The 23124-nt window shown below is 41.0% G+C and overlaps 1 protein-coding gene across 13 annotated transcripts in view; it reads right to left on the bottom strand.

Annotated features, from left to right (window-relative positions):
* Positions 1–23015, bottom strand: part of BICRAL (BICRA like chromatin remodeling complex associated protein) — a 141673-nt gene extending 118658 nt beyond the window's left edge. For 6 of the 13 annotated variants that reach the window (XR_011149741.1, XR_011149742.1, XR_011149739.1 and 3 more), the window contains exon 1: positions 13258–14007. The gene's annotated coding sequence lies outside the window, so the exon portion shown is untranslated. Of the gene's footprint in view, positions 1–177; positions 301–497; positions 1301–5616; positions 5713–7584; positions 8143–12032; positions 12765–13257; positions 14008–22517 lie in introns of those variants that run through there. The other 7 variants (XM_069009672.1, XM_069009675.1, XM_069009676.1 and 4 more) reach the window with 7 other exon arrangements.
* Positions 23016–23124: the final 109 nt, after the last annotated feature.

Genomic DNA, 23124 nt, shown 5'->3' with positions numbered 1-23124 from the left:
CCCAAAGAAAACAGCTGCATTTTTTATAAATACCAAAAATCACAACCAGTTCCCTTCAGAAGTGCACCTTCTTAATAAGCTTTAACAACACTTTTGTCAGCGCTAGCAGAATTCTGCCACACATGAAAAAATATGTCACCATTTCATTTTTTAAGGCTGGTTTACCAAAGAGCTCACCTGTGTAAAACCAACACCAAGCTTTTATACAGCTGATCAGTGCTCCATCACAGAGTCACTTAACCACACACAGCTCTCGCTACATTCAAAAGTTGTTCCAATGAGCATTCACTGCCTAAGGGGCTTTGCAAAAACACACAGACAGATCACTACCGTCTCAATACCCCCCACAAACACGTGTAAGCAACACTGCACTAACAGGATGCTGCATGGCAGTGCCTTGTGAATTACCACCGGAGCAACGTGCAATTTAAACAGACTCACAGGGGTATGTGGTCTGTGAAAGAACCATCAAGATCACAGCCAAGTCATAAACCTACCTATTTAGACCAAACTCTGTTCCTATTTCACCACACATACCAAAGATGGACACAACCACGTAACTGCATGTTGTGGTTTAACCTGGGAGGCAGCTGAGCAACCACATAGCCACTTGCTCATTCCCCCAAGTGGAATAGGGGAGAGAATCCAGAAAAAAAAGGGTAGAACTTGAGATAAAGACAGCTTAATGTGACAGAAAAAGAAAGGGAAAATAATAGCCATGATGAAAGAATATTCAAAAGAAGTGATGCACAATGCAATTGCTCACTACCTGCTGATGCCCAGCTCAATCCAAGCAATGGGCCATCACCTTCCAGCCATTTCCCTCCAATTTTACTGTTCCACATGATGCCAAATGGTATGGGATAACCCTTTGGTTAGCTGGGGTCAGCTCTGCTGGCTGTTTCCCCTCCCAGCTTCTTTCACACCTGCAGTCTCCTCACTGGTGGGGTGCTGTGAGAAGCGGCAAAGTCCTTGACTTGGTGCAAACACTGCTCAGCAACAACTAAAACATCAGTGTGTAATCAACATTATTCTCATCCTAAATCCAAAACACAGCTACTAGAAAGAAAACTTAACTCTACCCCAGTCAAAACCAGGACAATATCCATCCCTTATTCTATACCAATCTCATCATGCCCAGGTCCCATACTTTCCAGTACATGCCAAATAATCACAACCACCTTTCCTGTCTTTTGAGATATATGCAGACATATAGGCCCATAGTCTATGTGCCATCCTTCTAAGATGTCCACTGAGTTCACTTAGTCCAGGACTTTGGGCTCCATCTGTCATATCAGTCCTTCAAAGAGAAAGAGATGATATGTGGTGTTAGGATTACTACCTGCTGAAGTCTGGTGCCATCATCACTTTGCTTGGTTTCATCAGCACTCATTCTTCATTAATATGAGTAATTCTTACTGCAATACCATAGATATGGCATAAAGCAACCAGAGTAGTGATGAAATACAGTATTATACAGCAATTAATGTCATCATGGGTTGTTCTCACCCAAAATCTAATCCCCTTGAGCATACATTGGACTTTCCCATCCTTCTGCATTACCCACTGAGGATATCCAGGTCCTTGAGCAAATGCAATCCCATGGACGGGTTTGCCTTTGCCCAAGACAGGAACAACCCAGACTGCCCTCCACAAAATAAGTTTCTATGTGCACTATAGGAACTTTATCCCCTTCTACAGTATATGAAAGTTTTGATTGGGCAGGTCCAGCCAATTTAGCAGATCCCTAGCATTAACTAATCAGATGGCTATTGCTAAATGGATATCCCAATGTCTGAATGTCCCAGTACCTCTTGCTCTCAGAGTGGCCTTTAACAGTCCACTGTATTGTTTGATTTTCCCAGAGGCTGATGCATGATAGCAAAGATGATATATTCAACTCTTTGGCCTAGATGCCTATGAGGTTGTTGTGGAAATGAGTCCTGTATCTCCTGTGGTTTTGATGTGCCAAATCCACAGTCCAATAAACCTGGTAGTCAAACCTGGTAGTCCCCTTCCTTTACCCAGCTGGAGGCAGGACTCCCTAGTCATAAATACTGGTCACAGTATTCATTACTACTTGCAAATACAAATAAGCCCCCTCACTGGCGGGGCAGTACGAGAAACTGAAAAGGCCTTGGATTAGTGCAAGCACTGCTCTGCAACAACTAAAACATCAGTGTGTTATTCTCATCCTAAAGCCAAAACACAGCACTGTACCAGCCACTAGGAAGAAAATCAACTCTATCCCAGCTGAAACCAGGACATTGCAGGTTTAAATCTTTTTAACTGACGCCTGTTTTCAACACGGATTACCAAACGATTAGTGCCCTATTAATTTCAGGAGAGCAACAGAGGCAGTGCCAAACAATCAGACAGAGTACTTGCACACCCAGAAGCAAATTCACCCAAAAGTAGTCATTCAGTCTGCTTCGAAAAGAGGAATTTGACCAACACATGACCTTGACACAGATGATCATTTAAAAGTGTGTTAACAAAAGTAAGCCTGTCCTGTGGAATTTTCCTAAAGCATTTTCTACGGCACAAGTGATAGAAAAGTTTGTCACTTTTCTTGCCAACTATCTTTTTCTGGTTTTCTGTTCTCCTCACTGTTTATTAACAATACAGTGGCCAAAGCAATGAGTGAGGTATGAAATGGGTATAAACTATATTAAGCCAAGAGAGTTCGAAAATAAAACTTGCCACAATGAGTGGAGTTAAGAGTTATGAAGCCTACAACAGTGGTCTTCAAAGTGGGGCGTGTGCAAGACAATCCAGTGGGGTGCAAGAAGAAAATATTAAAACTTCAGTAGTACATGAAGTTTTAATATACACACATAAACTTGTGTATGTAAATAAATATACATATAATATATGCATGCTCAAAAATCTTACCAACAGGGGTGTGCAATCAAAAACATTTGGAGACCACTGGCCTAGACCCTTAAATATTGACTCACTTCTATATTTGAATCAGTCTTTGAAGACTTCAGCCAGTGGAGGCTCTAGGCGAGGCTTGGCTGGGCCATTGAGGCCCATCAACGCATTCAGGGCCCTGCCAAGAGCCCATGCTAGAGACAGCTGGGGAAAAAACACCTTGGGAAGAGTCACACAACTTGCTGGAGCACTGTTACAATGTAGCCTAGAAATATCTAATTATCAATACTGGTCTACAAAAAAAGCCACAAAAATCTGCTTATAAGAAGTAGGCCAAACTCAGCCCTGCTAGTGCATCCAACTAATTTACAGAGGGCAATCCTCACTAATTAGCCACAACCCAGCACAGATATTCCCTGTAGCTTGCTACCACACTGGCAAATATAGCATAGATTTCAACTTGGATCGCATGTACTTGTGCAAGAAGCCCTGCCTATCCCTTTCAGGAAATAACCAGAGTGCCCTTTATCACATGCTCCCAAACAGAATACGAAAGAAGCTGAAAGTAATGAAACTAACAAGGAAATCCCAGCTATGCAAGCCAATCCTCTGGGAGACTCTTATTACTTGGCCTTAAAGCCTCTGCCTTCATTTCAACACTCTGACCTACTACAGAGCAAAGAGCAACAAAGATGAATAGAGCAGTCCTGCCCTCCTCTCATCCACTTTCCCTGGATCAGCTCAAGGCTTTGAAGAATCATCTGGAACAAAAAACCTGATCTGATAAAATACATTGATCTGTTTCAACTTAGGATGAGCTTCTCGACTCGTTCTGGTTTGCCACAGGGCTACAGCAGTGCTGGTGCCAGCACAAGAGAGGGGGAAGGGAGCAGCGCTTCAGTCAGCTTAAAGCAAGTGTGGGGCTGTAGCACACGTGAATACAACCAACGCCCTCACATTAGCACAGCGCAGGCAGCGGTCCAGGGGAGTGATTCCCTTTCCAACAGCACTTGTGAGCTCCCAGCTGAAATCTGTTTGGCTTTTACACATACACACAGTTCTTAAAGGAAATACAAAACAACGTGAAGGAGTCCAACAGAGTGCAAGTCAAATCCTGTGGTCACAGGAAGGAACTGCCTTTCTTCAGCCTGAGCAACAGAAGGCAAACCCAGGTGCTACCTGCAGCCTGCTAAAAGGGGCACTAAGATGAGCCAAGCAGGTCTCTTCTCATCAACACACAGCAAGACAGGAACCAAGGGCCAAAACATGTAACACAGAAAATCCCAACCGGATGCAAGGAAAAATGTTCACTAACAAGAATGTTCAAGCAAGAGGGTGGAATCACCCTCTTCAGAAATGTTCAAAACTCAAATGGTCCTGACCAACCTGTTCTAAGGGTGAAGCTTGTTCTGCTTACAGCAGGGGGCAGGGCCAGGTAACCCCTAGTGGTCCTTACCGGCCTAAATTTTTAACCAACATGCTACACAATCCACAGTATCATGTAACACATGCAGGTTCTACAACCTGCAGCGTCATTAAAACTAGATTTGTCCAGAAGCAATCCAACTATTCACATATGCTTCATATACTATCTGTATTCTAAGAGCTGTAAGCACTGGATTTTAAAACTTACTCAAGCTATATTCAAGCTTGCCACAAAATAATTATTTTCCTTTCTCAAAGTCACATAATTTCATACAGCCTTAATAGATCACTTCAGATACAAAGCAATAAACCACTATTTTCACTTTCTGAAAAAACACAAGCTAATGGATAGCTTAGAAGAGCAACATTTAGAGCAATCACTTCCAAAAGGTGTGATATAATCAATATCAAAACCTGGTAAGTAACACGTAAATAAATTTATCTGCAAAACCACTGGAAAAAATCTAGACTTAAAAGCTTTGTGCAAATACATGGGATCAATCCCTGACTGGCAGCATGACTCCTGAGAGTGAACACTGACCTTTGGAAACTGATGCTTTAGAGCAAGGTAACGACTGCTGTAGCTAAACCTTTATAATGGGAGATAATCAAACTTGCACACAGTAACACGCATAGCACCTGAAGCAATTACTGTTGTCATTATGACACACACCCACTAATCCTCACAACTTCAGTATGACTTTGTATACATCATGTCAGCAGGAATTCTGACAAGATCTCTCTCATGCTTTATAATGAACCTGTCCTATCAAATCTTCTAAATTGTTCTGTTGCTCTACCATTCTCCATTCGGAATTTTAACCGACAATCCCAACAGTAAATAGTAACTCCATTATGGAATAGCTGAAGAAACACATTTGCCACTGGAACAACAGTCACCAGAACAACAAAACCAGAACGAATCAGTTACTGCAACAGTCACTGCAGAGAATGGTACCGCTGCGAACTGAGTGTGCTACATCAAATCGGTGGCATTTTCACCCCTCACAACCTTTCTGAGCACAGATGTAAGATAACTCTACCAACCCAATCCATCCCTTGCTAAATTACATGAAAGGATTGCAGCAGCATTAAGTGACTCCACACTGACTGCAGAGGTCGAACACCCAGAACTCATGTCCTACCCTCACACAAATTTCCACCTCAACTCTCATTCATTTCCAGAGTGCTAGTATTTTGCTCAGTGTGCTTCTGAACCAGGGGGAAACAACCCGAGTTTTATCACCCACTGGGTAACATATCAGCAGTGTGCACTTCAGGTTGCTAACGTGCTGTAACCACTGCCTGCCTTACCCTGTCAGTTCTCTCTCACGTTCCTATCCAACAGGCAGCCTCGGATCCAGTGAAGGAAACTCCTACACAGGAACAATCAGACCTCATTTGCATTCTCTGCAACACAGAAGTGTAAGAAAAGAGTATAAACTCAAACCCTTATTACCATATAGTTTATTCTTAAATTTCAAGTCAATACTACTTTTGAACAATCTAGTCTCTTGCAAAGTCAATTTCAGATTCTTGCAAGTAACCAAGACCGTTATCTTATAATCAACTTAAGAGCTGCTCAACAATGTCAAGCCCTCTGTTTTCAAGAAATTGATTTTTACGTGGATGGAATACAAAAATTGATATTAAGAGGTATTTCCACTTCCCCCTCTCATTACTGTAAAAAAATCATATGCTGCACAGCACTCAGTGGAAAAGAGGTAAATATTGAAAAATTCATTGCAAACGAAAATCTCACTCGAACGTCATAATTTTCCAAAAACTGTCATTTCAGGACAACAGGAGTAAGGAAACAAAATTAATTTTAAAATACACTTTGTGAAACACAAGGCCTTAACTACTCACTTATAAACTATGCTGTACTTATATTCTACAATATGAAATTACTCCTTATGAATATCTTCTTTCCCAGAGTAATCAAAAAAGTAACTGCTACACTGTTGCAAAATCTACCAGGAACTGTGCTCTAAAAAACAGCTAACAAAGTAAGAAATTTGGGATTCTAACCTAGTAACATAGTGCATTATGCAAGCATTAACTTTCTAAATATACAAAAATATGTTTTCAATCCAAGAATCAAAATCTGAACAGTACTTTTAAGATGAATTTCTAATGTTTGAAATTAGCTGTGGAACTGAATTTAAGCATCAATATTTCAAATACATCTGTATGCAACAGAGTATGAGAAGAAATCAGTAATTTTTAAATATTCAAAAGAACTATGAAAAACCTTTCTGAGAAAAACTATTCTAAAAAAATAGAAACTATTCAGGAATCAGAAAAATAGCAACTAGAAAAGGGACACAAAAGTGCTTCCTCTCATGAATTGCTAGGCACAACACTATGCCGCTTCATGGTTTTTAAGATCTGGCAGATGAACACCTAAGAGGACAAGCAGGATCATTACACAGTTGTGAAATACCAGCTCCACACACAGAAGGAAATAAAAACCACACACTACAATACAGACAACCTACAATAGGTTGTTTATCCAACTCTTACATTTTATTTCCCTTTAGTATGCCATTAAGAAAATACTGATTTGTCAAATGTGGTAACTTATCAAACTTCCAAAAACTACAGTGATATTTTAGTATGTTAAGAAAAAACCAGGAAATGCGCCATCCAACCAAAGGCTAATCCAGCTACAGTCAACACACCAAGTGCACATGTGAATGCCCAGTGTGGCTGTCTACAGTCTGGTTTCCCTCAGACACACATGTTCAGCACAGAATTTCTAATTTATTCAACACAATCTTTTTCCTACTGCATCCAGAGCTGCTCTTGGCAATACCAAAATCTTGAAAAGACTTTCATCAGGAAACAGACTTTTTTAAACCACACAGAAAAAAGCCAGAGTAACCTCAGCCTGGAAGTCAGGATGCTTCCCTATCCCATGGGACTCCCCAGGCTAAAGGCTGGGCTCAGACGCTTCCCCCAGCAGTGACTATCCTCATCACTATGCTATGGCCTATTTTGGGCTCTGTCTTCCAAGCTGCTTCACCACATACACAATTCCTCAGGAATTTCAATATTCATAAAACATTTTGAAAGGTACCGGTTTCATCCCAAAAGAGGCAAAGGAGGCATAATCTCAGCAGTTCCTCGGGAAGGAAACATTTGCCAGCCCAAAAGATATTAGATGCTCTTAAGCATTTCTACAAACTACTGTATGCAATAGTGCAGACTGTTAGCATATGTTATTTGTGCAAAACAATACTTCAAGGCATGTTGAGTCAGTCCCTCAGATGCTCTTACCTTGTTTCTGATAGAGAATACTCGAGTTTCATACTTGTCCTTCTGTGCATATAGTTTTCAAAAACTCTGAAAAATTATTCTGCAATCCCATAACTTCTTTATGAACTGATCATTTCTCAGCTGATTTATAAACCAATGCCCAATTAATACCTTTTCATTGCCGCTCTAGTCCATCCTAGTTTAAAAATGAAACCTTGCCACAAGCACGGTTCACATGAACTAGTATCAGCTAACAACTGCCAATAATTATCTGAACAGCCATTTATACTCCTTTCAGTTATTATGTTTGGGAAATCTTCTGAAACTTGAATAGGATGAATTGACAGATGTGTAACTATTTCAGCAGTGCAGTCCATATCAGCACCCCCAAATCCAAGCTGAAATTCCCCCATGCCACCCATCCTGTCAGTCTTGAAGCCAATGCCTTGCTTAAGACCAATGGAGATTTCGCCACCTATTTCAGTGGGGCCAAGATAACTTCTGTAGTTGATTTATCTCAATAAATTCAAGCTTCAATACCAGATCTTGAAATTCCGTGCTTGGATCGAGTTCACAGTAAAACTACTGCAAGTTCCACCTGAGACAAGGCATAAGATCAGAGTTCACAAAAATAATCAATCAGTCTCTCACAATGAAGTTAAATCTTTCTCCCCAGACCTCCCCTCTCTTCACTTCACCACCCTTTCTTAATACCTTCAATGAGAGAAAGGTTACTGTGCTACATTTTTACAGTGATTTTGCCTGCTTTCTTTCTATTTCTTTTGGTAAGGATTCCCTTAATTCTAGAACATTTTAAAATTACTGCAAGAAAAGAAAGGAATAAAAAAAACCTTGATAGTCTCTTTGTGCTAGTTAACAATGGTAATTTTTGTCTAAAACTTCAACAATTCTCAAATAAAGCAAAAATAATACCAACAGATGAGTTGGGCGTTTTTCCACAAGGAAAGCGGGAACAAATTAATATTTGAAAATAAGGATACACACATTCATTTAACTATGTGATGACCTTGAAAAAACCTCAGTTCAGGCTGGTCCTTATGCATCTAGCTGGTGTGACAAGGGCCTTCCCAAAACTGCTCATTCTGACTTTAAAACAGTGGCAGCTCACAATGAATGTTAGAACAGTTTATTATTGTCACCACTTCCCCTCTGCCATACGAAAGAAAATCACACTTGTCTTTGTAGACAATTTCCATGTCTGTGCTGGCCCGGGTATATGAAAATTAAAAACCTTTCAAGTACAGATGCAGCTTATTCCAGCAGAACCACTGTAAGGAATTCTGCCAACTCTCGGAACAGAGTGACTTCATTATCAGAGAGGCTCTTATGCTTGCTCTGTCCACTACTTAGTCAGGAATGACACACTTTCACGCTCTCACTGCTACATCTACCCTAAAAAGCACCAGCCATTAGATTTACCACAAGCTTAATGCAGCATAAAGAGGCAGGATCATTGATCATTAGAGCCTCATGGTGAAACCTAACTGCAGTTACAAAGATACAACTTCTCTGGAACCCATATGGATACCAGCAAAACTCTGGAAAAGACAACAGGGAGCATACCCAGGCATCCATGACTGCAAAGCCCTTCAGCTCTAGACTCTGGACTTAGCTCTGCCACAAAACTTCAAGAATAAAGAAAGGGACCTTGGAGGAAACTGGAAATGCAGCTTAAGTTAGCACAACTTTGGAGCTTTCCTCTCAGTAAAATTAAACTAAATACATAAACTGTACTGGAAAAGGACACTTGAAGGAGCTGGGGCAGGAAAGCTGCACATCCATAAGGTGATGTTAATACTTAGCTACAGTAGAACCATCTCTTGTACCACTGACCTCAACTGAGTCCACACATTTACTGAGAGCATTTTCAACTCAAGAATACAGGTATCATATACAAAGCAAGCACTCGAAGTATGAAAAAAATAAGCACACACCTAAACACACGAGTATCACACCAGTGAGTAAGCCAAGGTGTATCAATGGAAGCACAATGAGGCTACTCTATCAACAGGGTGAGCCTCGCACTCCTCCAGCAATGTAAACAAGCGATACCCAGTGCAAAGTGCTACTTGCAACAACAACAAACTTTTAAACTCAGACAAAAACACATCTAAAAAGAACCGGTCTGGAATATTTAAGTACTACCCAACAAAGATCTCAACTCAAGATGAGCATACACCACGCTTTAATGCAAGCAGGCCAGTGTGCAGATTATATATAGTCATTTGGCAAGTATTAGGCCCTGAGAGAATATAAGCTGGTCATTTTTATCCCATTTCTTCACTATTTTCACAAATTAATGAAAAAAACCCACGCACAATCTCCCAGACATTAGGACATAATAGAGAAATTCTATTATATTAAAGTACACTACCATTAAAAAAAAATTCATTATCTTGATCCCAAGATTCCTGTTAACAAAAGTAATCACTTCAAGAACCAGTGACTTCAATGACGTTCAAAGATTTCTGAAATATGTGAACGAATACTGTACTCCACACTCAAAATATCTGTAAACAGTTGAAGTTTTACAGCTGGTGGGGTTTTTTCAAAGCTAAAATGTTAATAAGTTTGACCCCCAAAAGTCTTTAGAAAAGACAGTTTATATCCAGACAATTTTTTAGTATATTCTAAGCAATGAGTGTGTGTTTAAAACCCTTCCACTTCAATGGGCAAAAAATTTAAACAGCCTTAAAATTATTCCTGAATTTTAGAAAATTTCCCACTTCCATCAGGAATGAGCAACAGGAAAGGGGAAGCCCTCCTCTGATGTGTCAAAAAAAACAAAAACCCAAGAACTACACAAGCATTCCACACTCCTCAGCGGGCACAGCATAAGTTGGTCTTGGCAGCACACTTTGCTCTTTCCCAGGTACAGGTGATGTTGGCATTAAACTCAAGCCTCGTGAGCTTTGAGCAGATCGTACAGAAATGTTAAAACAAAAAAAAAGGTGGTTTTGGGAAAAAAAAAAAAAAAGGCAAGTATTTTCAGTCTTCTTCCTAAAAACAGCACCAAAACAAAACCTTAAAAATATATTGAGGTGGAGCTGCCAAATTAAGTCATTTAGAAAAGACAGCTTCCTCTACGACATAAAGGAGAGATGAAAACATGAAAATATGCTAGCCCCTCCCCCCACCAAAAAATTACAAAGATAGTAACAGCAACAAATAAAGCAACCTAGCCACCAAAAAATTACCTATGCTTTTCTTTTTTGTAAGCACTTTTAAAGGTACTGAAGCCTTTTCAATGAAGAATACCTTGCCCTATTCACTACACTGGATCCTTTTTTACAGGTGGATTTATTTTTCAATGTCATGTTTTTTTTTTTTGGTCATTTTTTTGGTTCCGAACAAGATGTTCTTTCAAATCTTTTTTTAAATTCCTATACCCTGAATGACAAGAAACACGTATTTCAGAGGTAAAAAAACAAGCTTAGAAGGGATGTTGGCAGGCTTGAAGCTGCGCCCACGGGCCCCTGTGAGCTAAGCCTATTTAACACCCCCCTCAAGACGGTAACCAAAGACTAGGAAAGGAGTGTGGGGTACGGGAGGGAAGCAAGGCTTTTAGGATTTCGCGGAGAGGCTCCCAAAGCCCAAGACAAGAATGCTTCCCAGACAAGACACAGAAATATGGCCCGAGCTGGGCGCGACGGCACCGCCCCACACGGCGCGGCGACAGCAGAAAGGACCCTAAAATGGCGCCCGTGGGGGAGGAGAGCGGGTGAAACTGCGCAACAAACGCTGGCAGGGAGCCAGGCAGCGCCATCTTCCCGCTCCCCCGCGTAGCCGGGGCTGCCTGCCCGCCGAGCCCGGGCACGGCCGGGGCCGCCGCCGGAGCCGCTTTCCCCTCTTCCCTGCAGTCCCTCGGCCACCCCGCCCTGCCGAGCCCGGGGAAGGAGAGGAGCGGGAAGCAGGGAATGGCGAACGGCAGAGGCCTCCACATCTCTTTCCTCCCCACAGTGATTAGAAACAGCTCTAAGTAAATATCAACGTGCTTTCTATACGTCGTTCGATTTTGCCCGGCTTTTAACATCTCTATGCCTGTTTTCTGCCATCATCTGTAACTGAATTTTGCAATTAATACCAAAAAGCAAAATATCATTTACATACTGAATACCGCTCGTGACTCAATAAATGTTAACAGTGAGCATTTCAGAAAACCCCCTCCACGACCGACTACTGTTCCAAGCCACAAGTAAAAAATCTATTTACAAAATACTGTTTCTTTTACGCAAAATAATCCCAGCAGCACAAAGGATCGGATTCACATCCATTCTACAGCGAAGCCAAAGGGGTCACTCCAGAAAGAGACGCTTTATTGTGTTTTAAAGAGGCGTTACAATTAAATATTATTTCTCTCCAAAAGAAAAAAAAATAAATAAAATAAAAAGCACATCGAAAAACTTGGTCCCGAAAAGGCGAAAAAAAGCGCATTAGCCCAAACCTACCGCCCGAGCATTTCGCGCACCCACAAAAAGCGGCACCGTTTCCATTCCTCGGTTAAAAGCAGGAGGCACGGAGCGATTCGGAGGAAATTGCAAATAAAAAACCAAAGAAATCAAATCAAATCTAGTGGCGACACCGAAAACGAGGAAACGAGTGAAAAATAAATCCCCAGAAGGTACAAATCTGAGACACGAGCTCAAAGAAAAGACAAGATTAGGGTGGTGGCGAGTGGACGGGGGAAAGGAAAAAATCAAGCCATGAGTGAAAAAGGAAAAAAGAAAAGAAAAATCCTTCCCAGCTGCACAGCCAGGAGAGAGACGAAGTGTCTCCATTTTCCCGACGAGGAGGAAGAAAAGACTGTTTCACAGACCACAGAGCTTTAGAGAAAAGCAAAGAAACGAGGGGGGAAAAAAAAGAGGGAGGAGATTTGAAAAGATTATTTTTCTTTCTCCCTCACACACTCTCTCTATCCCCCTCTCTCCCTCTCACTCTCTCTCTCACACTCACACATACACACACACACTCTCTCTCCCTCCTCTCCTCTTTCCATCCCTCTCTTGATGGCCATCAAGGGGGCGGAAAATAAAAAAAAAAAAAAAAAAGACAACAACAACAACTAATTTTAAACCGGCTCAATCAATGAGTCATTAAAAGAGATTTTTCTTCCCTCCTCTCCTGAATTTGCATGGCATCAGCAAGAAAAAAAAAAAAAAAAAAAAAAAAAACCACCCCAAACCTCTCCCCTCTCTGCAGCTATCAGCCTGGACCTGAAACCTTATCTCTCCCTTCAAACCCCCCCCCCCCCCGCGCCTTTATTTTAAGAAACAACTTTTTTTTTAAGTGCCCTCAGCAGCCACCACCAGCCTCGCGGAAAAAAAAAATTAATATATATAGTTCATTTCCATGTGAATCCACATCTGCCCAAACAACAGCCACCCACAAAATATCCCTCTTCTTCCTCCTCGTCTCCCCTCTCGCTCGCTCTCTCTCTAGATATATATTTATATACATAGCCCCAGAGCCAATAGCTCTCTGGGCTGAAACCTAATATCCTGGTTTTGGCAACTCCTGGTTGTTAATTTGCTCCTCTTTCTTTTCTGTCTGTCTGGAGATAGATTTCCCCCCTCTCTTTTCCCTCCCCGAAGGAAGGGAGGAAGGAGGTTGTGTGTTTTTTTTTTCCTTGAAATTTTTATCACAAAATTATAATACACTCAAAGGGAAACTCACCGTCATGAAAAAGCAGTGCCTTGTCAACGGGGTTTCTTCGCCATCACATCAGGGGCTGGCAGTGTAGGAGAGAGAGAGGGAGAGCGAGAGAGCGAGGGAGGGAGGGGGGAGAGCGAGCGGGAGAGGGAGCGAGCGAGAGAGGGGGAAAGAGAAAGCGAGCGAGAGGAGAGCGCGGCTCCGCTCGGCTCCGCTCCGCGCCCGCACCGCCACCGCCACCGCCACCGGCACCGCACCGCCGGGCCCGGCACGGCACGGCCGCGCAGCTCCGCCGGGACACAACGCCGCAGACCGGCGCCCGGGCACACGCACCGCCGCCCTGGCATGATGAGTCCCCAGCCCCAGCGCGATCCTCGCTCCGCGTTTTTACAGCCAGGCCCTTTAAAAACTTCAGCTCCTTTTTTTTTTTTTTTTTTTTTTTTTTTTTTTGGCGGGGTGGGGGGGTGCTTTCTCAAAAGCCGTAGGTCTGGCTACCTAGCCTGAGCTGTTTGCTTTAGGTTAAAAGTTGGGGTGTGTTTGGGGTTACAGGAAAATAAACCAAAGTTTTTGTCCTGTTAATGTCAACAATTTCGTTGATTTCCTTCATATTAAAGCTGTAAGCCACTATAAGCTTTGTGGGAGGGAGGGGGTTCCCAGAAAAATAAGTGCAAGACCAGGGGGCTCCCCAGAAAAATAAATGCAAGGTCACCTTGAAAAAGATGAGATTTGATCCCCTGACAAGCTACAAAATTTTAAGTATTTTTAGAGCTGTTCTTATCAGCCTTGCTGGAAACAAATTACATTAATTTCAACTACTTAAAAAAGTTTTGGGTAACCTAAAAATGTTAATCTGAAGTCAAAGGTTATAGCACTGAGAGTTCATTGATACTATTCTACAGTTCACTTGTGCTAAAAGCATTAATAACTTTATTCAAAGCTTTTTCATTATAGAAAATGAATCCAGCTTACAGTACTCATTTCATTCATTCACTGAACGTAATTTAAATAATTCTAAAAAATTAATTATTTTTGCAGATAATTCAGAGAAGCCTGGTTTATTTAAAAAAAATTTTTGATTGAAAACAGATTCTTAGCATGCAGATATGTACAGTAATGCTTTCAAGACAACAACAAAAAAACTCTAAGACCTTTATTTTGCTAGTAATGATAATTCCCAAGGGCTTTTCTATTTTATTCCTAAGTAACTTTGTTAAGTTACTCCTCAGAGACGAGGATTTGAAGACTTTATTTAGTAGCACATCCTTCTTTATTAGTTTACACAGCTCAAAGAAACTCCTAAAAGGTTTAGGTTTTTAAATACAACTGTATCAAAATGGTTATGGGCAGTGTACTAAGTGGACCTTCTCAAAGAAGTTGGCCTGATTGCTTATGTTGTAAGAAGAAAAACCTCAGCATTGCTTTTCAGTTTGAATCTTGTTATATTATTTCTTTAAGTAATCAACCAATTCCAAACTTTCCCCCCCCCCAAGCTAAGACTCTCCTACAAACCTTGTTTACTTGCATGCCCACAGTAGAAAACTGAGGTGAAGTTTCAAATCATCCCTAAGTGGGAGGGTTGGGCCCAAGCAAACAAGCCTTTGCACAAGTCCAGCAGATCCTTTGTGCAGCCCAGACTGAACCCACACATGGCAGTGTGTTATTATATATATATATATATAATATATAACATTATATTATAGATAATATGCCCTTCTCATGAATACAGCAAGGACCCCAACAGCCACAGCATGGACAGAAACACCACACACACCAAAGAGCTCTGGAAGAGCTGTAAGCCTGTACTCCTGACACCAGCATTAGAAAATCCAAAAGGCCAAACTTCAAGATTCCTAACTTCAGCAAATGCTTCAAGGCCAAACTCTGCCCTGAATTCAAGCCTACTCAGCATCACTGGCTTTAGAGAATATTGCTCAAGTGAGAACTTGTATGGAGGGATACCACCAGCATTCTTCTGATTTGCTTAACAGGAAGGAACTTTGCTTCAGAGGTTACAAGGCAGAACATTTGATCAGTGTATTATTATCACTCTCCCAGCCCTACAGAAACCACAAATAGGAAGTAGGCAATATGATACAAAGAAGGAACTGGAGAAAGGAAGACAAATGATTTTGAATGGAGTCTGTAATCATAAGAAATACAAGGAATCCTACATAAATTTTCCGTGATGGTACCCTAACTAACTTTCCCTGAAGGATGTTTCAAAGCAGCGTTGACAATAGGATTACTAAGCAAGCACAGTACAAAAAGGGAAGGAGAGCTAACATCATTATACAATGAAGCACCCTGCGGCAACTAGATTTCTTCACATCTACACACATTTGCTTCCAAAAAAAACTGGCTCAGGTAGAAATGTTTACCAAAAAATATCAAGGGTTGGATGTAACTGTGTAGGTCATATTGAAGTATGCACTTAATGTTACCTTCAATAATAAGAGGTCTGAATGTAGTCAACAGCGGTAATGTTACCACTTTCAGGTGTACTACAGAATTTTCCAGACCATGTTTTAAAGAACTACTGCTTTTTGCTGGCAGGTACTCATGCTTTTTTAAGAGCATCATGTGGTGTTTTCAGAACTGGGTGTCATTGCCCCAGGAGGTTGCCCCTCTTCTCACTGCCTTACATTAATACAAAAGACCCTTGCATGTCAGTATTCTTCTACCTCAAGGTCACCTGCTCAGAGCTGTCATCTTCAACCAGAGTCCTATTCTCCAAATTATGTACAATGCATAATCAGTTGCTGTCTTTCTTGAGCTTTCACAATCACATTAATACATTTTCCTGCAGCAGCTTTATAAGGAGCAAGGGCAAATAAGCACGAGAAGGAAGGCAAGACCAGTGTCAAAAGGAATGAGGTAAATCTTTAGAAGACAGACACTGGTGTAAAAACAGCTACTGGGAACATCATGTGCAGCCATCACACAACAAACTACTTGGCTGTATTTTGACACCAGCTGTCAAACTGTGACCATGCTGTTTAACAAATACCGCTCTCATAGGTGTGCAAAGACACCGAGTGACATTTGGAGTGTCTGATACATCGCCCTGAAATGACAGACTGTGAAGAACTGAAAACTATGCTTAGATATTGAGAGAGAGAAAATAAGGGGGTATGAAACACCCTCATTCATTCTGTCTCCAGGTTTCTCCTACATTAAGTCACTTTGTTGATAATCAGCCCAGTTTTCCAGGTCTGCATCACATACATTCCAATTCTTGTGCAATCATAAATTAGTACCCCAAAAGAAGATAAAGCAGCAGTAGATTCATAATGAAAAATTTAAGGACTAAGCTAGTGCATTAAAGGAATTAATTCCACAGCCATCCCAAGATTCTTGCATGAATAGATGGTTTGTAACCTCAACTCACTGTATCCTTTCAGAGATATATTGGATGGAAAAGAATGCCATTTACTCCACTGCAGCCTTGCTTCCTCAGACCAAATCCTTCAGCTCTATTGATCTATTGATGGCACTTCTTCCTCCCATGCTTCTTTCTCTCTCCATTCATTAACATGTTTCTCACACCTTTTATCCCTCTACACACTGCTTTATTAATTAATTATTTAAATAAGAACAAATTACTAAGCTTGAAGGTACAGAAACAAATAGGTCATCATTAAAGGGCACAAGCAATAGAGAGGTAGAGGTCTACCTCTAGTAGTAGGGCATGCAAATACAGTGGCATGAAGGCAGACAAGGACTTTAACATGGAATATAAATGTAACATACCACATGAAAAAGTTAGTTCAATATCCATACTAACCACCAAATTTTGAATAATTGGCACCACTATTTTGATGACTCACCAGTAAAAATTACCTAAACATCACAATGTTCAGCTTGATACCATGCCTTCCTTACACAAAACAGTATTTACAAAACCTGGGTCATAATTGCATGATGTAATTTGTAAAGCTGTATGACTCCAGTATCAATCATCATACCAAAGACAGGACTACCTAACCAAAGGTATCTTAAGGGGTGATTGGTAAGGACATTGGTAGTAACAGGAGGTAATGAAGAGTGAAGCTCAGAACAAGAGATTTACACTAATACCAGAAGACAGACAGGTTTCTATGACTGGAGATGGTGTGATGGCCAACAGGGCTGGTCTGTGATGACTCTAAAGAGCAGATTTTGGAGAACTGTGCTTCTCTGAGATGGGGATCTGACATGCAGCAGACAATTAAGTAGAGCCAAAGAAAACATGGTGACTGGAGGTCTCATTGAAACAAATGGCAATTCAAAATTTTTACTGGAACAGATCAAGAATAACTATATCATTCTCTAGGTTATTTAAATATAGTCTCATATTCTTCAGCTTAGAGTACCTTAAAAAAGGAGAATTAAGTTTGAAAGATTAATAGCTCTCACTTCCAAGTTAGAATAATCTTAAGATATTCAGCCACTGAAATGTATCAGAAAAAAAAAAAAAAAAAAAAAAACAAACCTCGCCTCTGGAGACAGAACTTTACTACAGAAATAATGGAGAAGTCATCTTCCACAACAAACACTGCCAAAATTTATAGAAGAGTTTAAACTAAAAATGATGGCAGAAATTGGGACAACCTTCTATGATATTCATCGTTAATTTGGCTAGCACAGATGAATGGGAAAAAAATCAGGTAAGTAAGGATACAGAAACACAGAGGAGTATATTAATGAATAGATGGACACAAGGGTTTGGGGTTTTTTTTAAATGTAGTAGTAATTAAAAACAGAAGCCAGGCAATGAAACTAACAAAAGAACCATTCCTAATACAACTGAGGTGTTCTGGAAGATGTTAAAAAAAAAAATCAAACAAATAATACGAGGCATTTAAGCAAAAAATGGAGGCCTAAAACATGAAATGAGGTGATACAGGGATATAGAAACACAGTAGAATAATAAATTATACCAAAAGCATTTGTTTTCTTGAAAGAAACAAAGACATGCTAAGCTATACTTGTATAAGGACAAGACAAAATGGAGGAACAGAAGGGACTTTATGAATAAAGCATCACCTAAGTCACGACTTTTGAGACAGAATAGTTTTACTTGGGCATTTCTGAGTCCCTACTGTGAAACCAACTGGGTAAGATTTGGCTATGAATGAAGATTGCTGTAAAAGAAGTCTTCATGTTATCACTAGAAAGTGTATCAATATGAATGGAATTTATTCTCAGATTTAGACTGAAGAACAAATGCTAATTATAGGAGGAGGGAACCCTCATTCAAAATGATAGCTGACAGACTTTTTCGATGAATAAATGGTAAAAAGAATACAAGTATAGTTTTATCCACTAGGGAGTATACTACAGGAGAGCTAATAGGAAAACTTGGATATGACTTGGAGTTAATTCAATTTAAATTACTGAGAAAGATAAATGAAATATGTTTGCAAGTAAGATTCACAATTCCAAAATAGAAAACTTTGATATGCTATTGAACCTAGGTGGTCCATTGAACTGGCTAGTCCAATAACCATAGTTTTCTGAAATGCATTAAAAAAAATAATTGTAAAACTATCTGAAGTATAAAGCAAGGCAATGAAAAAAATCTCTCAGAAACTCCATAATTAATAGAATAATTGCCTCAAAGGAAGAGTCCATAAAGCAGTATCTCTAGCTTACATACTAGGTCTTCAGAATTTAACTACAGTCAGTTAGCAAGTTAGGACTCTATACAGCAGTCAGCAGCTAGGCCTGGACCAAACCTAAGTGATTTGCTGCTCTTGAGCTTTTGTGTTTAGCTTATTTGGCCTTGCTTTGTTAATCTGGAAGTACCTCTTGTCATAAAATGTTATGCTTTGAAGTCTGTCCCTGGTTTTGAAGATAACTCGTTTTCATAGAACTTAATCTGTTTCTCCACCTTTGGCACTGGAAATACCAGGTTCTCAGAAGGGACCAGCTTAGACTAGTTTCAAAACAAGTGCACCTTGACTGGTTGGAATATAATTAGTATCTTAAGCATTCCCAAGGATTACATTTCAAAGCTTTTGCATTACTCACAGCAATTAAGTTGCACCAAATAAGTTTCATAGTTTTAACTCTGTAATTAGTGATTTAAAAAAACACATATTTTACATTGTCCTGGTTTTCCATATGGCCAAATATATTAAGCGCAACATTTTAGTGCAAACCAAAGCTTTTCAAAAAACAATCAGTATGCCAAACGTAATGTTCAAAGAATTTCTTTTTTCCAAAGGAACCGAGATGCAGTAACTCGACATTCACTTTTAATGAAGCCCCATTGCACCGTGAAAAATGTGCAGCCTACAGTATCTTAAATGAATCATAATATGGCTTGCATCTTTAATGCCTGATCACAGTGCCAGAGGAGTTCAAAGAGCCCTTACTAAAACCATCAGCAGAATACGCTGGTTGCACAAGCCGCTGAAGTACCTACTTTGTAGCCAGAAGTAATTACGTTGCTCTGCTAATCTCTTCAGCAGAAACTCAATCTAACAGGCAGAGATCACATCTATCAGATAAGAGCTCCATGCAAGGCACAGAGGCTGCTGCTTTTCTTGAAAACACACACAGCATTTTGTGTGTGTGACGGTGCAACATACACCCTTTGGAATAAGAATTGTCAGTGTTGGGAATACATACTGATGATAAGCAATAACTCCCTTCCTTCCTTCCTCTGCTTGAGAGACTGCAAATCTGCATCTCGAGATCACGCCACAACGATAAGGTTCCTGACTTTTACAAGCACAGGAACCTCAGGTGTAAGAATCCATTATTATGAGGCTGAATACTCAGTTGCCTCTGTGGATCTCTCTTTTACAGCCCAGTCTTCTTAAAATAATGATGGAACGAGACAGGATCTTGAACCTTCAGCTGAACTACACAATACATCTCACTTAAAAGGCTGTGAGGTAATGCTGTCGAGCTATAGCAAATCAGTATGAAATATTTCAGGTAGATAGCATTCATGACCGATAACCATGGGACACAGATTTAAACGTGGAAGCATGCACAGAGCTCATGTTTTGGAGTTTCACAGCACTGGATCAAAGTAAGTGCAACCTGCAACTTCACATAAAACAAATGACACTGTACAGTACAAACAATGGCAAAAAGTCTTACTGAAATGACTGCTATCTACTTTCAAACCAGAGAGGAAAGAAAGCACATCCAAGAGGGGAAAAACAGGAAAAACATATAACACAGAGAATTATGTACCTTACTTTTTTCTCATACCCTCAAACAGCCAAACTACTTGTTGCAGCTTACCCAAATGAGTCCAAGCCTCAGCTAGAAGGCTTACATTTTACTCCAGTGGTTACTGTTTGGCACACTAAGCAGCCTCAAAACATAGAAGTTGCTGCCAGCAAAGTCAGGAAGAAAATTGTCAGTCTTTGCATGACCATAAAAAAAAAGAAGTGTATATATATATATATATACATGCCAATATAAATTACACCAAAACCTCAAATTGTAAGTGTGGAAGGCAATTTTGGAATATCAAGATGAAATAGTTGGAAGAATTTGGCAGCTCCCTTTTTCATTTTTCATTAAGGTCATATATTTCACCTTCTTGTGTCTGGGTTTTTTTTGCTTTTAACCAAAAACAATTGTACGCATTAGCAAGGTGAAAAGATTCCAGTCTCTCCCAGAAGCTCGTATTCAAAAGTGTATTTGGTCCTCATTAATTTAAACCTCCAACTGCCTGTAGAAAAAACAATTGAGAATATCTAGCATTCTAAGTGCCCAGATATAATAAGCAGTAATTATACTACAGCATAAAATACTTAACATTTATTCTGTGCTGTGTACAGTAGTGTTTGCTTGCAATCCTTCCATATATAAAGTTCTTTTACCCAGTGCAGTTCATCTACTGGCTCACATCTGTGTAACAATACCAAAGCCATACTCCAGGAACATTTGTGCCTATGAAAAACAGCAAAAACCTTTTTCTGTCAATATTCTCACGAATGGGATAAGCACTTCCATCACTGTTACCACCTGTATTAGCTAGCCTCATGGGAGCATAAGGCAAAAAGAGCCTGCTAGCTAAAACTAAACTACCACATCTTTCAAACATGGAAATAAGGATTTTTGTCTTCCGGAGAATTAATTGCACCATATTCCTGCCTAATGAAACATTGCTGCAATAACTGCAGGAGTGGATTTGACTATTTATTAGAAAAAATGCCTAAGACTTACTAAATGTATCATTTAAACACGCTGGTAGGGAAAAATATCAAGCAAGAATATTTCAGTACCCTTCCTTTTTCATGACTGAGCACACTCTTCTACAATCCAAGAGGTTTTAATTTTTAAGACTCAATCTTTTTCAGAAACAAAATTCTGAATATTCCAGCGTTGCAACAGATGTAATGCTGCGTTAAGAGCTGTAATGCATCAAACACTTCATCTATCCCACTGCCCATCCAACCTGCTCCAAAGTGCTGCTGTTACATAACAATCCCTTGCAATCCCCTTAGCTTTTATGTTAACACTGTTAAGGAAAAAATATTCTCTATTTTAGTGCAAGTCCTCTGTACATTGGAAGGGTTAAAGGCATTTCACTGCCTTTCCTCTGTCATTCCAACTGGACTGACTTTATCACATATAAGGTTTGGGTACTCCATACGTTCTAACATTATACCGTTTCTAACACAGAAATTAAACCACATTTCTCAGGAAACAGAAAACAACAGCTACTCTCAAATGCTAACCTTAAGGGGCATAACATCTTATACTTCCAAACAGGAACATTAGGCAAAAAACTCATGCTATTACCAGAGGACAGATAATTCAGATTATCTACTTTGGGTTTACCAGTTTTTTGTTTCAATGGGTAGTCATAGGTTCTGTGTTAATTTGTTACAACTAACTTTGAAATGACAAGGGAAAGGAGGTGGTATTTGTCAAAATGAACAGGAGTTAAATTTGTTTTCACATTTCTAAAAGAGTGCTTAGTGTTAACTTTCTTTGCACAAATTAAAATACAATGAATAGAAAAACAATTCTCAGATGAATAGAGCAGAACGACAATCACTTTTTTACTTTGTAGCCAGTGTACTTAATTTCTGGTTCCCGCTGCAAATTTACTTAAAACATCTCCGAATTATAAAAGCCTTCCTTCCCATGTTTCCATATAGGCCTCTGTGGATTGCTCATACAGTCCTCCCTCCGGAGCACAGTAATCCACTGGCACTGCTCCCACATTTTCCTTCAAGAACCGAACTCTCTTCTGGAACAAAACACTCCAGAAACCAAATAAGCAGCTAGGAAGACATCGATCCACCTGGCAGCACCTTTGCAGTTACCTGCAAGGCTCAGCAGCCTTTTCCACAGCCACTTCACTGCGGGAGAGGGAGACAGCAGGGAAGGTTTATTAAAACACGGCGTTTACGGAGCCTCCCGAAGCCGCCGGCCGCGCGAGGCTGCCAGGGGACCCCACCCGGGCAGGGGGGCCGGGACCGCCCGGCGCCTCGGGAACATGGGGGCGGCTCGGGGCCGCCCCGACCCCGCTCGGGAGGGCGGGTGGAGCTCTGCACTGCGACCCCTCCGCCTCCCGCTCGGGCCCCGCACCGAGCCGCCCCTTTCCTTGCCCGCCCCGGCCCCGCCGCCCGCGGGAGCCCTGCGCCCAGGGTCAGTGGCGACGGGCGCGGCCCGAGAGCGGCGCGGGGTACGGGGGCTGTAAGTACAGCAGCGGGAAAAAGCGGGCAGCTCCGCGCGGGCACAGCGGGGGAGCGGGGCGGGGGCTTATTTATATCCCGGCGCTAATTTGGGAAGCGGGATAACCCGCCCTGCGCGGCACCTGCCGCCAGCACTCACCCCATCCCGCGGCGAGGCGGCGGCCCCTTTAAGACCGCGGGAGACCCCTCCCTCCGGCCCTCCCGCCCTCCCCCGCCGCGCGTCTCCCACGCCGCC

This window comes from Aphelocoma coerulescens, chromosome 3 (assembly GCF_041296385.1).
Source record: "Aphelocoma coerulescens isolate FSJ_1873_10779 chromosome 3, UR_Acoe_1.0, whole genome shotgun sequence".
Lineage (NCBI taxonomy): Eukaryota > Metazoa > Chordata > Aves > Passeriformes > Corvidae > Aphelocoma > Aphelocoma coerulescens.
This window is presented reverse-complemented; position numbering and strand designations above follow the sequence as displayed.